The 19,000-nt window shown below is 47.5% G+C and overlaps 1 protein-coding gene across 2 annotated transcripts in view; it reads left to right on the top strand.

The window, feature by feature from the left end:
* Window positions 1-4,320: 4,320 nt before the first annotated feature.
* Window positions 4,321-19,000, top strand: part of NSUN7 (NOP2/Sun RNA methyltransferase family member 7) — a 1,179,115-nt gene continuing 1,164,435 nt past the window's right edge. For both annotated transcript variants that reach the window (XM_086963929.1, XM_086963930.1), the window contains exon 1: window positions 4,321-4,452. The gene's annotated coding sequence lies outside the window, so the exon portion shown is untranslated. The remainder of the gene's footprint in view (window positions 4,453-19,000) is intronic.

Raw genomic sequence — 19,000 nt, 5'->3', positions numbered from 1 at the left:
TGTGAAAACAGGCACCACCAGTAACTTGCCAGTTTGCTTTGTCGACGCTCCTGCCGGAACCCGAAGACTCAGCAACTCAGGCACTGGACTTGCAGACTTCTCCGACTCCGACCCACATCCACAGCAAAGCTGAGACCTGTGCCGGACATGAGAGACGTGGGACCGGACACCCTGGACTTCCTGTATTTTGTTAACTGCTCGACTCCCGAGGTACCCTCGCATTTGTGCATTGGGGTATGAGAAGCCCCAGACCCGAGCGCCATTGGCACGAAAGCTTAGCCCTTTTTTCTCCACGAGTGCCGCGTGGGGCCTGCTCCTGCATTTCAGCTCGACGGGTCTTCCCGGTTGCTAGCCCGCTGGCTAGTTAGCCCTCCGAAGACTTTCTTTTGAAACTATACCGCTTTCCTGGTTTGTCCAGGCTTGCTCCTGCTTCCCTACCTTGCTGGTCTGAACTGAAGCCAATCTTCACTTCCTGCGTGGATTGCGGTTACCAAGGCTTGTTGGGTCGAATCCAGATACCGACACCGCAGTAAACTAGATCCTTCATAGGGCCAAGGAACCGCCTGGTAAACGTGTGCTTAATAAATATTTTAACTTCAACTTAACTTCAACAGCTCGAGTCCAGCTCTTGGTCGTCGTCAACACCTCCTGGTCCTCGTGGCTGCAGAGACAAGCTTCACCTCCTCATCTGAGTTCATCGCAACATCGCCCGGTTCCTTCCTGGTTCCTTCTTAGTCACTGGCTAGTGACCCAGACTCTGTCTCCTCTGCTTTCAGGTTCTTCACTTCTTCGATCCACTCTTGGATCCACCCAGACACTCTTCCACTGGCCGCCTGCAGCACTTCTTTTGCAGATCTCCATTGAAAGCATCAACGAAACCCGACACGAAAAGACACCTATGCACCCGGCTTCCCTGGGTGAGGTAACTCGAGTACTCCGGTGCTCCCGTGGGTATTAGCTCTTCAAGTGTCCTAGTTAAAAGGGGTTTCACCGTAGTCCACCCGGAAGTGTCCTTAATCAGTAACTTTGTAACTTCTTTGTTCTCTATTATAAGTCAATGGTAACTCGCGACTGTGTTTAGACACTGCACGCGTCTCCCGTGGGTCTCCTACTTCCTAACCTTTGGTTGTCTAGTGTAGCCCCAGCGATTCCTAGGCCCTAGGCCTTTTCATTATTCCTGAAGTGGTTCTTATACCACTTACTTAGTATATGGTTTGTGAGGCCCCATAGAGTAAAACTGTATTTTGCAACTTATCGTATGCTAATTGAGTAACTTGTGATGTACTTCGATCTCTGACGTCATAAAGAAGTCAGAGGGGTTGTGTTGGAAATAAATACATATATATTTGATATATACCTTGTGTGATGTCCTTTCATTTGGTATTCAAGGGATTATAATTGGTAAAACAAACAGCTTCACATGCTCTTTGGAGTTTAGCCTAAGACTGCTGGTCCATGCTACCACTAGGATAGCTTGTCTATAAGGTTGACTTTACAACCACCATCAATAAGTGTAGTTTAGACTGGTACAAGGTGCCCACTAGAATAGTGGACATCATATGCCAGGCTAACTTCTCACAAAGTGCGTTTTACTAATGTCAAAGAGGATGGTCACAGATCTCCCCCCGCCACAGTGGTCACTCTAAACAAGTTCTGGTGAAGCTCTTCTTCCCACTCGGTTGGTGCCTAGCTGACTATAAGGACAAAAAGAAGAGGTAGGTCCAGGTGTGAGCTGTATCTGCCAGTGATAGTGGAGGGCCCTTTGAAGTGCACCAACGGTCTTGGCAGAGCCCCCAGGCCATCCCATCAAGGGGAGGACAACACCTCCCAACAACCAAGGCTAAGTGTCCCTGTCCTGTGTGTAGTTCCCACCACACCACAGAGATAAATAAAGCTGAAAGGTAATAGTTGACTACTTACAAAAAGGCCTCATGAGGCTTTAGGCAGGCACACGGTAACTTTTCTACAGTACCTTTGTGTAGTTGTTATACAAAAATTGATTGCACCATTACATTGGGTTTTAACTATAAAAAGAGTCCTTATATTTATGTAGCTGTTACCAATCTGAGATTTGCACTGTAAGGCATTTACACATGGAAGCAGCTAGCCTTGCTACATTGAAAATAGCTTGTATGATTTTTCACAATAAGGACATGTGGATTATTAAACGTTAACATGTCCTATTTTTAAATACCCTGCACCCTACCTTATGAGCAATAGGGCCTTTTTTTACGGGTGACTAATTTATATTTAAAAGGAAGGGTTAGGTCTGATAAAACTGTTTAAGTCAGTACAGGTCGAACAGGCAATTTAGAACACCACAGCCAGGCTGCAATAGTATCCCTGGAGAAATGCTTTACTCCTTACAGTGTATAGCACAATGAGGGCTGCAGCCTAATGGTGACATTTAACTTACAGGCCTAGGGTACACTTTGTACCATATATTAGGGACTTATGGGTAAGTTAAATAAGCCAATCAAGAGTATACAGAGTTTAACATGTTGAAAGGAGGAGCACAAGCACTTTAACACTGGTTAGCAGATGTAAATTGCAGAGCTCTTTAGGCAGTAAAAATTAGGTGCTGCAAAAAAGTCCCAAAAATGTGGGGTAGCCCTTTAGAAAGGGCAAATTTCTAACACACTACCTGCCCACTGAAACCTAAAAACCCTTACTCCCATTTACCGCTGCCAACCCTTGATCCTAAACAACACTATAAAACTTTTACTACCACTATACTGTAATCTTACCCACCACTTGGGGTTGGAAAAACAGGATAATTAGGAACAGTTTTAACTAATGGACAAGACCTGACATCAGACAGCAATAACTATAGATGAACACCGTGCATGGTACAAAAATATATATAAATTTTATTCAAGAAGTATATTTGTCATTAAAATGCAAACATTTTTGTTTTGTGTTTTCTCCGTGTATGTGTGCCTCCACTGTACATGTGATGGTCAATCTACCTATACAGAGTCATATACATTTTTGTTCATATCACAGTTCAATACATTTCAAGAAAATTCATTATTTGGGAACTGTATGGAGGCTGCTTAAACACACTAATCGTTGCAGTTTAAAAACATGGCTAAATGTAACAACTACGCGCGTTTCGGCTGAGGGCCTTCATCAGGAAGCCATGTAAATATCCGAATGAACCTGGATGTGGATGGTACAATTTCTCACGAAGACAGAGGTCAAAAAGTGGTCCAGAAGATGGGGTGATGTTCTTGAGATTCTGTCTAGATGTGCCAAATTATGTGAAGGTATGGATATTGAGCAGACGAGTGATCCGGGTAGGTAATCCTGCAGTGATTGGGGTTGGTCCTGCAAGGGTTAAGATGATAAATATTGCCAGTCGGGTACTCATTCCTTTTTTGCATATATATATCTTACCCACCACTAAACAACCTTTACTGCCCTTCCTACCATACGTGCCATAATTTTAAAAGAGGGCGATTTCAAAAAAGAATTGGGAGAATGTATTTTTCCTATTGACTTCTATTGAGGACGACTCCTTATCGGGTCTATTGTCATGTATGGGACTTGCAAATGTGCTGCTGCAAGGTCGGATATCAGAATTTAAAAAAAAAATGTTTTACTTACTATGCTCTTCCTTAACCCACACCTAAAAACCCGTTAAAAACCTCACCCCTAAGAATCCTTATCAACATTAAATATGATTGAGCCACAGATTTCAATAAACGTATACAAACAGGCAGTTTGCTTAGGTTCACTTGAAAATCCCCAAGGCTGTGTTTTCTTGCCCCGCCCAGAAATGTAATGTCTCCCTCGCCCCTCATGTATGGGATTTGACTAGTATGTTTAAAACGCACAATTTATCACTATTTTTTAGTGGCTCTACGCATAACTCTCATCAGTGTTTGAAGCGTTAGCCGCGCCTCCATATGCGACCTCTTAGGGTTCAGGTCTAGTTGCGCCTCTGGCCCCCAGGTAAGACACTGTGTGAACCCAGACTGTCCCAACCCTATACTACCTCTCGACTGCTCTCTCCGTGCTCTCTGGACTCGCCCGTGCACTCCAATGCCCCTCTCACAAACTCTTTACTTTCTTATACCTCGCTTTAGTACCTCTTTGTGCTACTCAGTTTTCGGGTATACTCCAGTACCCTGCTCACTTTTCCAGTTCCCCTCTTGCCACTTCCACACTTATTATTTTACCCTTCCGCGCTTCCTTGGTACAACATTCACTCTGAGCAGAGAGCAGCTCGAATCTTCTGTGTTGGTCACGTGATAAACGCGAGGCAACGTCGTTGCTAAGGGCGGTTTCTGTCACGGGAATTAGCCGCCCTCCCATCGGGCATACTTTGTTTAGTTGTGGCAGGAGCATCCTCCCGCGGGCCACATCTGAGATTTTAGGAGAAGTGTCAGAGCAGGTTGAGGACAACAACACGAGCAGACCTGAAAGACAACAGGCTCCTGACAGCAGGTAAGATGTGTGCGCAGCGGAGGTAGGACTGAACCACTCTAGTCAGGGTTAGTAGTATCCTTTTTAAATAGCATAAGTAGAGCATTAAAATAAACTCGCATGTGAAGCCTGTTGATTATCTTGGGGTAATTGAAAACAGAGAGTGTTTGTATTTAATTCTTCCTGGGTGGTTAGTGCTAACAATAATATAACTTTTACGTTTGTTGCATGCCCTATGTATGTGAAAGTGTTTAATAATAGTAAATTATCAATGCTGGAAATGGAGCACATTTTATAGGTGAACCAGGGTCGGATTGGCATCACAATCAGACCCGGGCGCTCCCCCATAAATTGTCCACGTACCCGGTTGGTGTCGATTAACGAAATACCAGTTGGTTTGTTTCTTTGGAATCATTTTTACTGCGCTCAGAAATCTAGAGGCACTGCATTTTGGGTGAGGTGAAATGAAATGGTCCGCGGGCAACATCATCTGATCTCTAGGTTGCCTGCCCCCTGGCATGATTTTAAATCAACCAAAACCAGTATATTTCCTCTGATCAGAATGTATTTGAAACAATAAAAACGTAAGGAGGAAGCCCATTAAAATGTGTTCTAAAACTGTGTTATTTAACTCTGACTGATAGGTAAACTAATTAAAGGCAGAAAAGCCATGTACAAAAATAATGAGAGTTTTTTTTATTTAGAGAGTCCTCTTTAATTATCGTACATGCCTAAGCAGAATCTTTTAACTCAGCCCAAGGGCATTGGATTGATGTACATGGGCACACATTACACTGCACTACTCATCGTGCAAATAAGGACTCTCACACAACTCTGAATATAGCATAAAAGGTCACCTTTATTACCAGGACAGCCAAAGACAGACCCGCAACATTAACTTTCCCCAACAATACTTTGCTTTATTTTTCCCCAAACCTTTTTCCATAGAATACATTTCTTTTTTCCAAATGCTTTATTTCCAAACAACCATAACTTGTTTTCCATACCATCCGTATGTTTTTCCTCTTTCCTTTTCTTCCCCCACCTACCCTCCCAAGCCCTCCCCCTTAGAGAAAGGATGAATCCGCTCTAGATTATCTTATCCCTTCAAACACGCCGACAACACAACAAAAGAGTCTGCCTATAGTGCCCTAAGGTGACATCCTGGACCTTTTCATTCATTCATTTTTTTATTTTTTTTTAAAACACATAACACAATAACGCAAGACTATGGACAAAAAACACCCAGCCTTGACTTCTTTCAAAGCCAGGGTGGGTGAGTGGGTCAAACGCGACACCACCGCTCCTTTCACTCGCTCAGAGTGACGTCAAGCCCTCCCTCCCCTCCCCGCGCTTGGACCTAACCCCTCCCACCCTCCCGCCACCCAATCAGGCCGCGTGAGGTCGTCCCTCGCGCGAAATACCCCAGGGGGACATCGGCTTTGAAAAGTCCCCCTGGGGGCCCAATATCAAATTAATTTTTACTAGAGTCCTTGTGATATTAAATTATTTGCCCAGAATCACAGGATGTTCAGCAGAGGCCCGGACCCGAACCACATTTCAATTTCGGCAGCTTAGGCCCTAATGCCACATCCTCTATATTGTTCTCTCGGCAAGGCGGCCTCAAAGCAAGGCCTATGCAAAAAACACACAGCCCCCTCCTCCAAGACCTGAAGACATTGGGGCCAAGGTGAAAACACCTGGCCTCTAGCAAGGCCGTGGCCACTTCTCTTACTCAGTCCTTCAGGGAGGGGTCAAGAAAAAATACACAACTGTGAGGTGAAATAGCACACCAGCCAGAGCAACACCTGCCCCCAGCGAAACCGTTTCTCAGACTCCCTCCCCTGCCCACTATCGCCTCAGTGCGATGGCCTGGCAGGGGAGTAATGAAGCAGAGGGCCTTATAATTTTTCCCTCATGTCGCTCTTCGGCACCTGCGCATTGCCCAACTGTCTGCCTTACCAATCCAAATGTGTTAGAAACCCAAGGCTTTAAATGGGCCAGGTCTTGCCGGTGCTCAGCAACAGCATTTCTCAAAAGCAGGTGTCGAAACTGGTCTCCATCAAGCTCTCCATGTTTGCCCTCTCCCTCGGGGTGAAAAAAATATCTTAACTCTGCAGCAGGACCACACCACTGACTGAGGTAACTGCAAAGAGACTCGTTATAGTTCTTTCATACTCTCATCATTTCAGAACGGAAGTACTTTCAATATTATATGCAACAAGGACGTAGTTGTTGCTTATTTATCTTATGCAACTAACAAAGCCTATAGCCCTAGCTTTTTGTAAGTGTAATGTACTTTCCTGACGACGATGCAGTGATGGGACAACTTGACAAAAGTGTGACTACAAGGCCTCTCTCTCATGCCCCTGTGGGAGCTGTTGCCCCCCTTAAAATTGGGTAATGCCCTAATAATGCTGAGGTAAGTAAGCTTTAATTTTCTCACATGCTGTTGGAACTGGGGGTCTCTAGTTGGTAGAGGTAGGTACCACTGTCCAAATAGGGACCCTTGCTTCTAGTCAGGGTAAGGAGGAAACCCTCTGAGATAACCCCTGCTCACCCCTTGGTAGCTTGGCACGAGCAGTCAAGGCTTATCAAAGGCAATGTGTAAAGTATTTGTACCTAACACCACAAACTGACTCCACAACAGTTTAGAAAAATAAAGGTATTTAATCTAAAAGACAAAAACGACAAAAATCCAACATACACAGTTAAAGAATATAGTTTCAAAAGTGTTCTTAAGGTTGCGATAAAATAATCCACAGTTGCGTGAAAAGTTCACAGATGCGTCACGTTTAGCCAACCGTACCTTTAAATACGAGAAGGTCCCAAAACAGAAACTGGTGCAGTGGAAAACAAGCGATGCGTCACTCCTGAGACCCTGGGGAGGTGATGCGACAGCCCCGCTGGATTTAGCGGGCGTGATGTGGTGACTCCGGTCTGTATGGGGAGGGATGCGATACCTTGTATGGATTCCGGTGCGGAGGTTCCGTAGTGAAAGAAGCTTGAAAAGGCATGATGCGATGATCTTTGGGCACGATGCACGGACCAACAGTGATCTTCCTCTCGCAGCTCCTCGATGCAATGGCTCTGCGACGACACTCGCAGCGTCGTGATGCGGTCCGTAAGCAAGCGGTGCGACGATCTCACCCAGCGACGACAGGCTCTGCGACGACACTCGCAGCGATGGAAATCTTCCTGCACAGGTCTGGTGCGTCCCGCAAACGAAGGATTGAGATGACCCTGGCAGCGGCAACAGGCGCTGCGACGATCGCGGCCTTTGTAGCAGCAGGAATTTCCTCGCACTGTCGGGGATGCGCTCCGCAAGCGAGCGATGTGACAAAACTTGCAGAAAGTCTTTAAAAGCTTGGTTTCCAGCTTCCCAACACAGGTACAACCTACAGAGGCACCACAACTGGCCCAAGCACTCTAGGAAGAACAGAACTCTCTCAGCAGAGTTCAGGGAAGCTGGGGGTGAAGTCCTTTTGTTCCTGGGACTTCTTAACAGGGAGCCTGCTCTTCTCAGGCCCTTGGAGATTCCTTCAAGCAAGGGGACACAGCACCAAAAGCAAAGTCCTTCCCCTCTCCTTGGCAGCAAAGCAACAGCAGGTCAGTCCAGCAGAGCAACAGCAGGACAGTCTTCCTTCTTCAGTTTCAGCTTTTTCCTTGGCAGAGGTTCCTTCTTGAATCCAGGATGATCTAATTTTCTGTAGTCAGGGGTCCTGCACTTATACCCCTAAAAGTCTTTGATCCTTTTGTGCAAAAGGGCTCTGAGCCCGGTCTGAACCAGTTCTGGGTGTTCCTTGAGCACTTAGTTTTCTTGGCCTCTCCTTTCCTTTCAGAGAGAGGGGCAGGTTCGCCAGCCGCCCAGCAGGAGGTGGAGCCAGCATTGTGGAAGGCAGGCACAGCCCTATTCAGGCCCAGGTGCTACCACCTCCAACCACTCTAGATGCAGATGGAGCTATTTAGCCCAGGAATGGCCCACTCAGACTCTGGGAGCCACCCAGCCCCTGTCACTCACAAACCAGACAGTCAATTCACAAACAGGCCAAGGCACATATAAAAGTCAGACAAGAGAACAACAACTTTCTAAAATTGCTGTTCTCAAACACAGGATTTAAAAACAACCTTTCCTAAAAGATGTGTTATTAAATTCCGAGTTCAGGGATACCAACATTTTATGTCCTATCTTGCTCCTATGGGAAGATATGCTGGTAGCCACAGTAGCCAGCATTCCCCATGATAGCCTATGGGGCAAGATAGCCTTTCAATAGTGAAAAACGAAAATGGCTGTAATTCACTACCAGAGCATGTCCCCTACATCGGTACATGCTCTACCTTTCACATACACTGCACCCTGCCCAAGGGGGTACCTTGGGTCTTCCATAGGGGTGACCAATGTGTACAGAAAAGGAAGAGTTAGGCCTGGCCAGTGGGGACACTGACCAGGAGGACATGGCAGTTCACAGACTGCACACAGGCACTGCGGTGGTAGGCCTGATTCACTATTTTAGGGCTACTCACGTGGGTTGCACAATCAGTGCTGCAGGCCCACTAGTAGCATTTGTTATCACCAGCCCTGGCACACTCCGTGCACTTTACTAGGGACTTCTTGGTGACACAAATATGCCAATCATGGATAACCAATCATAATAACAATTTACACAGGAAGTACTTGCACTTTGACACTGAACAGCAGTGGCAAAGTGCCCAAAGCATCTAAGCCAGCAAAAACGAAATCCAGCACAGCATCAACAATACAGGAGGTAGAAGCAAAAAGATAGGGGGAAACTACGCCAGAGATGCCAGGTCTAACACATGCAAATTGCATCAGCACGTCAATCAAGTCTTCAGGGGAGTGACTTCTTCGCTACCCACCGTGACGAAAGCCCAGGACCTTGCACAGGCCAATCGGAGAGGGCTGAAACATGTTGGTGATTTAATATGATAGGATCATTACATCCTTTTATCCCTTTATACATTTTTAACGGATGTATGTCGTTACAACGCATGCTTTTTCCACGCATGCCTTTACAACACAGGTTTTACAACGCAGGTCGTTACAACGACTTGCGTTGGGGGCGCTGGATAGTGAATAGTTTAATTTACTATTCCAAATCCAGTCCCAGTGGATAGTAGGGAAGGTTTTGGATAGTCAATTAAACTATTCCCTATCCTACAGCGCCCTCCAGCGCAAGTCGTTGTAACGACTTGCGTTGTAAATCCTGCGCTGTAAAGGTACTGCGTGGAAAAAGTTTCGTTGTAAATGATGTTTCCCATTTTTAACCTTCCCTCCCACCCTACTAATAAAGGATACTTTTGGAGTGGGTGAGGAATTTCATCTTCAAAGTTACGCCCCATACACCCAATCTTCATAAGTGCTCCCTGTAATACGGTTGAGCCCACCCCGACCTTTAGGAGTTGGGGTAAACCCGATAATGAAGCATGTCACTATTAGAGTGAGTGAGGGTTGTATATAGAAAAGGGGTTCTTTCCCTTCCCACCCACAATAGAGGGTGTGATTCCACCGACGTACAGACAATTCCCCATCTTTTGCTGTTTCAAAAGGAGCCGTTTTGGTTCCAGAGGGGATACTTTTGTGTCTTTGAGTATATTTCTGGAAGAACGTAACCCTTCAATCCTCTTCGTTGAGGACCTCTCTACCCTCCTTAGGTTCCCACTCGGGACCCCTAACTTTGTAATAGAATGACAGTCAACATACACATTTATTTTTATAAAAGTGTGCTGCATAAAAATTGGACAGAAGGACAAATGTAAAAGTAAATCTGTCCTTGCTTAATTGGCGGCAAAGAGACTGCAGATATCTTTGTGTGTACTGCAATTTTCAGGCATAATAATAATGGTAAATTAACTTTAGTGGTTCATGCATTTGTTAGAGTTATCTGTGGTTTGTTCAGTTACCGTTTTGACTCATAAAGAAGCACAAAGGGTTATGTGCCTACTGCAAAGGACACTGTGTAACATACAAGTCACATATTTGTATTTTATGTAGATAGCACAGTGACTTACTCCTTTGTCATAGATATCCTTTTGTAACTTGCATTTCTTAATTTGCAACCCTTCTGATATAGCACAGTGAGCTATGAACCGGCATGAAGGAGTTCTAACTGTCGGGATGGGTTTAGAACACATTTTTTTTTTCTAAACCATTTGTTATTCTTAGTTTGCTTAAAAGGGTTCCTTTGGTTAGTGATAAAGTCTTCTTAGAACAGACAACCAAAACCACTGTGTTGTGTTTTAAATCCTAACTTTGTGTTTCTCCAGACCATGCTCTCCCAAAATATAATGCCTGCTAATATGGACACTATGTGACTCCTACACCTTGTAACCCTCATTGTCGGATGTAACATTTTCTATACTTTGATTTAAACTATAGTAATATTGTTAGAAATGGAGGGCCCTAGTTGGCAGGTTGTTACCCTCTCCAAGTAGGGACCCTTCTTCCTAGTCAGGATAAGGGAGTTACACTTCTAAATTAACTCCTGCTCACCCCCTTGGTAGCTTGGCAGGAGCAGTCAGACTTATCTCAGAGGCAATATGTAAAGCATTTGCACATAACATACAGTAATACAGTGAAAACACTACAAAAGGACAAAACACCAGTTTTAGAAAAATAGCCAATTCTTATCGGAGTAAACCAAGACCAAAATGATAAGAATCCAACATACAGTTGTTAAAAATACTTATAAAGTAAGAATAGACTTTAAAAACAGTTTCTTGAAGTCAATAGCTCCTTCTGGGGATATCCCGGTGTTGTGAACACACAAATCCACCGGTTCTGGCTGATCACGGCGTCGTGGGACAGCTACGGTGTCGAGAAAACTCGCAAAACAGTATTTTTAAAAATTGCAGGGCACTTCGGGACCTTGCGATGAGCTCGAAGTACGGCGTCTTCAAGAGTTGGTTCCGCAGGTCCGTGCAGGCGACGTAGAGCCCTTGAAGTCGCATGTGTTGCAGGTCAAACTCTGTGCGGTTGTCGGGAGCGCCGGGATCGGGCTGTGGTGTGAAGTGCAGAAGGGTGGCGCGTGGTGCCCTCAGGTCGCAGTGGAGGCTTCGCTCCATGATGGTTCTCCAGTGGCATTGGTGACACCAGGGCTGCAGTGTAAAGTGGGATGGTGCTCGTCACAGTGCTGGCAGTTCACGGTGCAGGCAGCGTCGTTGTTGTTGAGCAGATGTCAGTGGGCCAAGGCTGTAGTGTGGGACCGGGTGGTGCGTCATGAAATTTATAAGCAGTGCCCCAAAACCACAGTGCAGGCAGCGGCGTCAATTTCGGCATAGAGCGTTGTCGTCTGGGATACTGGTAGCAGATGAACTTGAAGTCTTTGCTGTTCTTGAGACTTCTTGAATATGGGACAAGATCTATCTCAAGCCCTTGGAGAAACTCAGGAATATAAGATACAGAAACTCCAGTTCTTTCACTGCCCAAGACAGAAGCAGCCACTGTAGGACAACACAGCAAAGCACACAGCAACATGGTAGTCTCTCCTCACAGCTTCTCTAGCTCTTGTTGGTAGATTTATTAATCCAAAAGAGCTCTAACGTTCTGGGGTCAGGGCCCCAGTATTTATACAACATTTTTCTTTGAAGATAGTACAAACAAAGTTCCTCTGGCTCAGGTCAGGTTTACCACAGGAGGTGGAGACAGCTTTGTGAGAGGCAGCCACAGTCCATTCAGGTGCAAGCAACAACTCCTCCTACTACTCTAAATGCAGCCAGGTCTATTCAGCCTGGCCATGAGTCACCCAGGAAAGGTAGGAAATGCCTCAACCCCACCCTTGTAACACGCTAGTGTGAATGCGCATCCCCTGCTCCTGTCACTCTAAACCCGGACAGGGAATACATAAAAAGGCAGTGGCACACAGGATGGTTAAGCAAGGAAAGGCCCACTTTCTAAAACACAAAGCATAAAAATCATCTTTACTAAAAGATGTATTTTTATATTCTGAGTTCAGGCATACCAAACCCCACTTTTTATCAGCTTTCAGTGGCACGCTACATTTGTAAGAGTGTTACAAAGCAGCTCCCTTGTTAACTTATGTGCGAGATAGCCTTTGAACAGTAAAACCGAAATGTACAGTATTTTACCTTCAGGACATGTTAAAAACACCAGTACATGTCCTACCTTTCCCTCAAACTACACCCTGGCTACGGGGGTACCTAGGGCCTACTTGAGGGGTGCCTTATGTGTGAGAAAAGGGAAGGTTAGGGTTTGGCAAGTGGGTGCACATGCCAGGCTGAAATGGTACTAGAAACTGCATGCAGACAGTGCAGTGGCAGGTCTGAGAACCCTTTGAAAGGCTGCTTGTGTGGGTGCCACTATCAGTTATGCAGGCCCACTAGCAGCATGTGGTTTACCGGCCCGGACACACAAAGTGCACTGTACTAGGGACTTAGGAGTAAATCAAATAAGCCAATCATGGAAACACCAGTCCATAAACACAATTTACAGTAGGAGCATTCGCACTTTAGTACTGATCAGCCGTATTAAATTGAGCAGAAACACAAAACCAGCAAAAACAATATCCAGAGTACCACAAAAACCAGAAGGTTAGAAGCAAAAAGATAGGGGAAACCAAAACATGCCAGGTCTAACACATGTCCCCTCCAGCTGAAAGCAGGGAGAACCTCTTGGGAGTTCTCTTCACTAAGGTGAAAGGACCTGGCCAGACCATCAGTGTTAGCGTGTTCTGTGCCAAGGTGGTTTTCCACCATAAAGTCCATTCCCTGTAGGGGGGTGGACCACCTTAAAAGTTTTGGGTTCTCAACCCTCATTTGCATCAACCATCTCAGAGGCCTGTGATCTGTCTCAACTCAGATGTGAGTCCCAGACATGTAGGGTCTTAGCATCTTTCATGCCCAGACCAAAGGAAAAGCCTCACGCTTAATTACACTCCACCGCTGCTCACTGGGGAGTAGTCTCCTACTAAGAAAGGCCACAGGCTAGTCTAGGCCCTCTTAGTTCGGTTGTGAGGGCACTGCTCCCACACAAAGCTCTGAAGCATCCATCTGCACTACCAATTCCTTGGAGAAGTCGGGTGCCTTGAGCACGGGCATCGTGCACAAGGCTGCCTTCCGAGCATCAAAAGCGGTCTGGCAGGCAACAGTCCAGATCACCTGCTGGGGCTGCTTCTTGGAAGATCGCTCAGTCAAGTGGTAAACAATGGTGCCATAGCCCTTGACAAACCTCCTGTAGTAACAAGGGAGACCTAAGAAGGCCCTCAGCTCTGTCTTGGGCTTGGGGAGGGAGGCACCCAAGTCAAAATGGTGTCAATCTTAGCTTGTAGGGATGCCACCTGGCCGCAGCCTACATGGTGCCATAAGTACACCACAGATCCCTGTCCAATCTGACCCTTACTGGCCTTGATCATGAGGCCCTTCTTCTGCAGCACCTTCAACACTTCACAAAGGTACTGCAGGTGTTACTCCCAAGTGGAACTTAACACTGCAATTGTCATCCAGGTAAGTGGCGCTGAAAACCTCCGGTCCAGCCAACACCTGCTTATCCAACCTCTGGAAGGTAGCAGGGTAATTTTTCAATCCAAAGCGCATAACCCGGAACTGGTAGTTTCCATCTGGGGTTCAAAATGCAGACCCCTCCTTGGCCTCTCAGTCAAGGCAATCTGCCAGTAACCAGACGTGAAATCAAACGTGCTGAGGAACTTGGAAGTTCCCAACCGATCTATTCACTCATTAGCTCTGGGGATGGGGTGTGCACCAGTTTTGGTGATGGAGTTCAGCCCTCTGTAATCCACACAGAACCAGGGTGTTGGACTCGGCCCTTTTGGCAGGTTAACCCCGAGACTTTTTGCTTTTTCTAGCCTGTTTCTGTGACCTGGTGTTAGTGATTTAAGCCTCTGCGCACTTTTTCACTGTGGTACAGTGTAAAGTGCTTGAGCTCTCTGTGTATGTGTGGTGAGTGACCTGCCGTCCCATAGGAATGAATGGGGAATATGTATGCCCATGGTAGTTCCTGATGTGTGGGGAGTGCAGGGGCGAGTTTGGTATGAGAGAACTCGTGAGACTGAATGCTGCGAAATGGTATATGCGGCATGATTGTGTCTAGTCTAGAAGTGCCACTTTTAGAAGTTGCCATATTTGTGTAATTTGTGTCTGGCGTGTGATTGGCTGGTGAGCCTGGCCCAGGAGTGCCTGGGACTGCTTGTGGATTGACTGTCTGGTTTGAGGATGCCAGGGGCTGGGGAGCCCCAGGAGGTTGTCTGAGTCAGCCCGTGGATGAAAGGCTGCATCTGCTGCAAGGGAAGTGGGAGGAGATGGCACCTGGGAGTGACTAGGGCTGTGCCTGTGCTGGCTCCACCTCCCTCTGGGCGACTGTCACCTCTGTTCCTGACACTGAAGAGAGTTCCCTAAAACCAGTTCTTAATGGTTCTCACACTGCCTGCACAAAGACTTCAAAGAGTTTTCTCTGTATAAGAAGGGGCTGTGTCCCCTTCCAAAATGTTCTTGTTTTCTGACTTGAATCTGCCAGGGGCGTGCTGCTGCTTGGGCCCAGGGGAATCCCTGGGCCCTGCCCAGCCCCTGGACTCCTAAAGGACTTTGTTGCTGGACTTTCTGCTCCCCTTAGCCCCTGGGAAGTGCTTTACTTCAGGAAGGACCTTGTCACTGGACCTTGCAGCGTTTTGGAGTGCTGTATTCAACCCTGAAGTGCCTGGAAACGCTTTATCTCTTCATAGCGAATTTTGCTTTATTGCGGGCGTTTCTCCGCCCCGCATTTTGCGAGGGAATCGCAGGAGCCTACCCTGCGTTATGCCCCGCCTATTTAATTATTTTTTATGGATGGGTTCCACCCCATTTATTTGATTGCGTAACGGGTGCTCACCCCGTTTCTACTTTTACTATGGAATTCGAGGGTGCCACCCATCATTATTGCCCCCGAAAAGGTTGCCGGTTCCGCCGTTGCGGCGAAACAGGAAGCCAGGCCCCCGCCCGCCTGACTGCAGGCGGGGCCTGGCGTGCGTTATTTCCGCTTCCTTTGTTGTTCGTTGACGGTCTCCCATGCGAAGGAGGGAGACTGGAGATGTGCCCGGAGGTGCTGGCTGCCGCCTCCTCAAGCCCCCGGCCGAAGAGAGAGCCTGGAGCCACGAGGGCTCCGCCTTCTGAAGTCCCGGTCCCGAGCTGGGGGACCGGGTGAAGCGTGGTGCAACCCCCCGACCCGGAGAAGCAGCTGGTGAGTAGCGCTGCCGGGGAGAAGGGCGGGGGGAGGAGAGAGCACCCAGGGGAGCCCCAGTAAGAGTCCCGATGAGTGTCCAGCGCGGCCGCAGTAGTTCTTGAGCGGACCCCGCCTGATAGGGGGCCGCTCCAACGAAGGGGCCACATTTGGATCTTGAGAGCCGCGAAGGCTCTGGGGGCATTTCTTGAGAGCCCACGAGAGGCTCAGGGCCCAGATTGTGTTTAGAGCCATGGAGGCTCTAGGGGGCACATCATTATTTAGAGCCCAGTGAGGCTCTTGAGGGCAGTTGTATTTACGAGCCCAGCGAGGCTCGAGGGGCCATTGTTTGCAGAGCCTGAGGGCTCCAACGGCCATATCTAGTTTCAGAGCCTGTGTGGCTCCAACGTTTGGGACATGTGCGATGTCCAGATTCTGTGTGGCTCCAACGTTTGGGACATGTGCGATGTCCAGAGCCTGTGTGGCTCCAACGGTCTGCGCAATGTGACAGAGCCTGTGTGGCTCCAGCAGTGGGCGCAGTTTGCGCCCAAGGGTCAGTGAGGGCCCTGTCGCAGTTTTCTGATGATTCCCAGCTGCCCAGCAATTAGTGGGCAGCTGCACTGTTTAGGCGCTTGGGATTGTCCACAGGTGCCCAGCAAGTAGTGGGCACCTGCACCGTTTAGGCCCCTGACTTTTGGACACAGGGCGTCTTAGCCCCAACAAGGCCAGTTGGCCTAGGGACTGCCACAGGTGGTGGCTTATGTAAGTTTTGCGCAATTGTATGGTTATTGCACCTCTGAATGTGTTTTCTTGCATCATGTGTTATTCCTGCACCTCTGAATGTTTTTAGGCATCATGTGATTTTTTCTCTATTGTATTGTTCTGGCACCACTGAATGTTTTTAGGCATCATGTGTCTTCCTTTTCCCTGCGCTGCACCTCTGAATGTTTTAGGCATCATGTGTCTTCTTGCGCTGCACCTCTGAATGTATTTTATTGCATCATGTGCTTTGTTCTGAACACCACTGAATGTGTAGGTTTATGCATCATGTGTTTCCCTTGTCTTACACCTCTGAATGTTTTTAGGCATCATGTGTTTTTCCTTTACTACTCCTTTGAATGTGTTTCATGCATCATGGGTAATGTGTTCTTGTTTATACCCCTAAATGTATTTTATTCTTAGGTGGTTGTTCTTTTAGTACAGGTGGTCCTAATGAGGTCCTGGTTCCTGTTGCCAGTCGTTACTGGTTGTGTGCCATAGTTGCTGATTTGTGCTACTATGATTTTTATTCTTTATTATTCTTTATTCTAGAAGTGCTATTTCTGATTCTGACAGTGGCCCATGTGGCCCTGTCCTGTACATAATCCCTTGTGAATATTGCCCGTGCCAGTTGGCACCATGTATATTGTATGATACTATCTGATGTGTTTTTACAATACAAAAGTTATTTCATAATAACCTTGTGTGGAGTTCCTTTTGTGGTGTGCCTAGGATGTTGTTGCTGTTGTGTGCTGGCGCAAATGCTTTACACATTGCCTCCGAGTTTAGCCTTACTGCTCGTGCCAAGCTACCAGGGGGTGAGCAGGGGTTATCTTGGCGTGTGACTCCCTTGCCCTGACTAGAATGGTGGTTTCTTCCTGGCTTTGAAGTCAGCCTTAGCCTACCAGAAATAGCCAGTTCTAACATTGTTGGTCAGCGGTGCGGATTTGGACTTGTGTTTGCGCAGTGCCACAGCGACAGCTGGCTACATTACAAAAATCTGCATTTTTTAGATAGTCACATGTTTGGGATTATTGTATTTGATTTTTGTTTTTCCTCAAGAGGGTCATTTTCAAATGTGTTTCTGCGCTTTATGTTTAGTGGCAGATGAGAGAAAGTGACAGGGCGGGACGCCAGTAGAGGGGGAGGTTCCCCATAGATTAGGAATCCCTTGCTGGGTCCAGTGCCCAATCCCTGTTCCTGTTCCTGTCCCTGTGTGGGTAGATGGAAGAGAGGGAGTGTGGAGGAGGAATGTCTAGCTCGGGAGGGTGGTTATCCCCTGAGTGTGTGTGTGTGTCTGGATTCCCCAGTATGGTAGGATCCAGTGGTGGCAGCTTAAATGTGTCCAGTGCGTGTGAATTCCCAGTTCCCAGAGTATGGTGCCTGGTGCTCAGTAAGAGGGGTACAGGTTGAGAGTCAGGGGCAGTGAGGAACTGTCTCACCAGTCTGGAGGGGGAGTGTGTGGATGAGTGGTGTCTTGAACTGGAGGAGTTAGTGTGAGGTTTTTTTAGGAGCTTGCATGGGAGTTGTACCTCTGGTGGTGTGCAGGAGGTCCTGCAGAGGCATTGGATAAGAAGGTGGATATCTGGTGGTGTGCTAGATGTCTTGCAGAGGCATTAGGGAGTGAATCTAAAAGTAGTGACTTGTGTATCTGATGATCCTGTGTAGGGGAAGAGGTTCATGTGTAACCCAGCAAAGTCCCAGTAGTATGGTAGGGGTGTAGGGGCTCACACCCTGTCTCAGTGGAGGTGGAGTGAGTGTGGGACGGGGTGTCCCACGTTGGCCCGAAACCCTATCTCAGGGCCTGGAGGGTTCCCTAAGGGAGCGCCAGGTCAGGGGCCTAGGCTGTACATACAGGTCATTTGAAGAGGATCTTCCTCTGTCTAGAGGACGGGGAGTGTCTGTAACCAGAACTCCGGCGGTCCTAGTGTTGGGCAGTACCGCTCCTAAGTGGAGGGTGCAGAAGTCCTGGCTCACTGAGCATTTGACCGTCTAGAATGCTTGACCATTTGTGGGGCCTCTGGAGGTTGTTCCCCGAGGAGGGGGGAGGCCAGGTTCAGGTTGAGCCTGACCTGGAGGGAAGGGCATCTGTACTCAGTGTCCTGACCGGTTTTGGCTTCTAGGGGTACCGCTCCAAGGTGGGAGGGTACAGAACTCTGGAAGGGGGTGCAGAGGAATGGTGTACTTCTGACCCCGGTGCAACCTGAGGGTTTAGATCCTAGGTTGGGAGATTAGGAAGCTTCCAGGTCAAGAGGAATCTCTACCAAAGTGGATCAGCTGAAAAGACTGAGGGGGCTGCCCTTGCTGTGTGATCTGGGGCTCACCTGCAGTTTGTTGTTTCCACTAAGGTAAAGGAAAGGGGACTTTGCTGTGTGCTGTGTCCCCCCACCTGCTTGAAAGGGGACTTTGCTGTGGGCTGTGTCCCCCCACCTGCTTGAAGAGGAAATGTGCTGTGTGCTTTGTACCTCAGAAGTGAAATAGTTTCCAGGTGGTAGACCAGTGAGGGAGTGAGGTCCTGATCTGGTAAGAGAAGAGAGTTCTGGTTTGGAGGTAACCAGGTGGGTTCAGAGTGGCGTAGAACCGAAAGGTGTCCCTGCCGTGCGGGTCCGTGTCCGTGTTTTGTCG

The sequence above is a fragment of the Lissotriton vulgaris genome, chromosome 3_2, assembly GCF_964263255.1.
Source record: "Lissotriton vulgaris chromosome 3_2, aLisVul1.2, whole genome shotgun sequence".
Taxonomy (NCBI): domain Eukaryota; kingdom Metazoa; phylum Chordata; class Amphibia; order Caudata; family Salamandridae; genus Lissotriton; species Lissotriton vulgaris.
The sequence above is the reverse complement of the archived record's forward strand: the minus strand, read 5'-3'. Positions and strand labels throughout refer to the sequence as shown.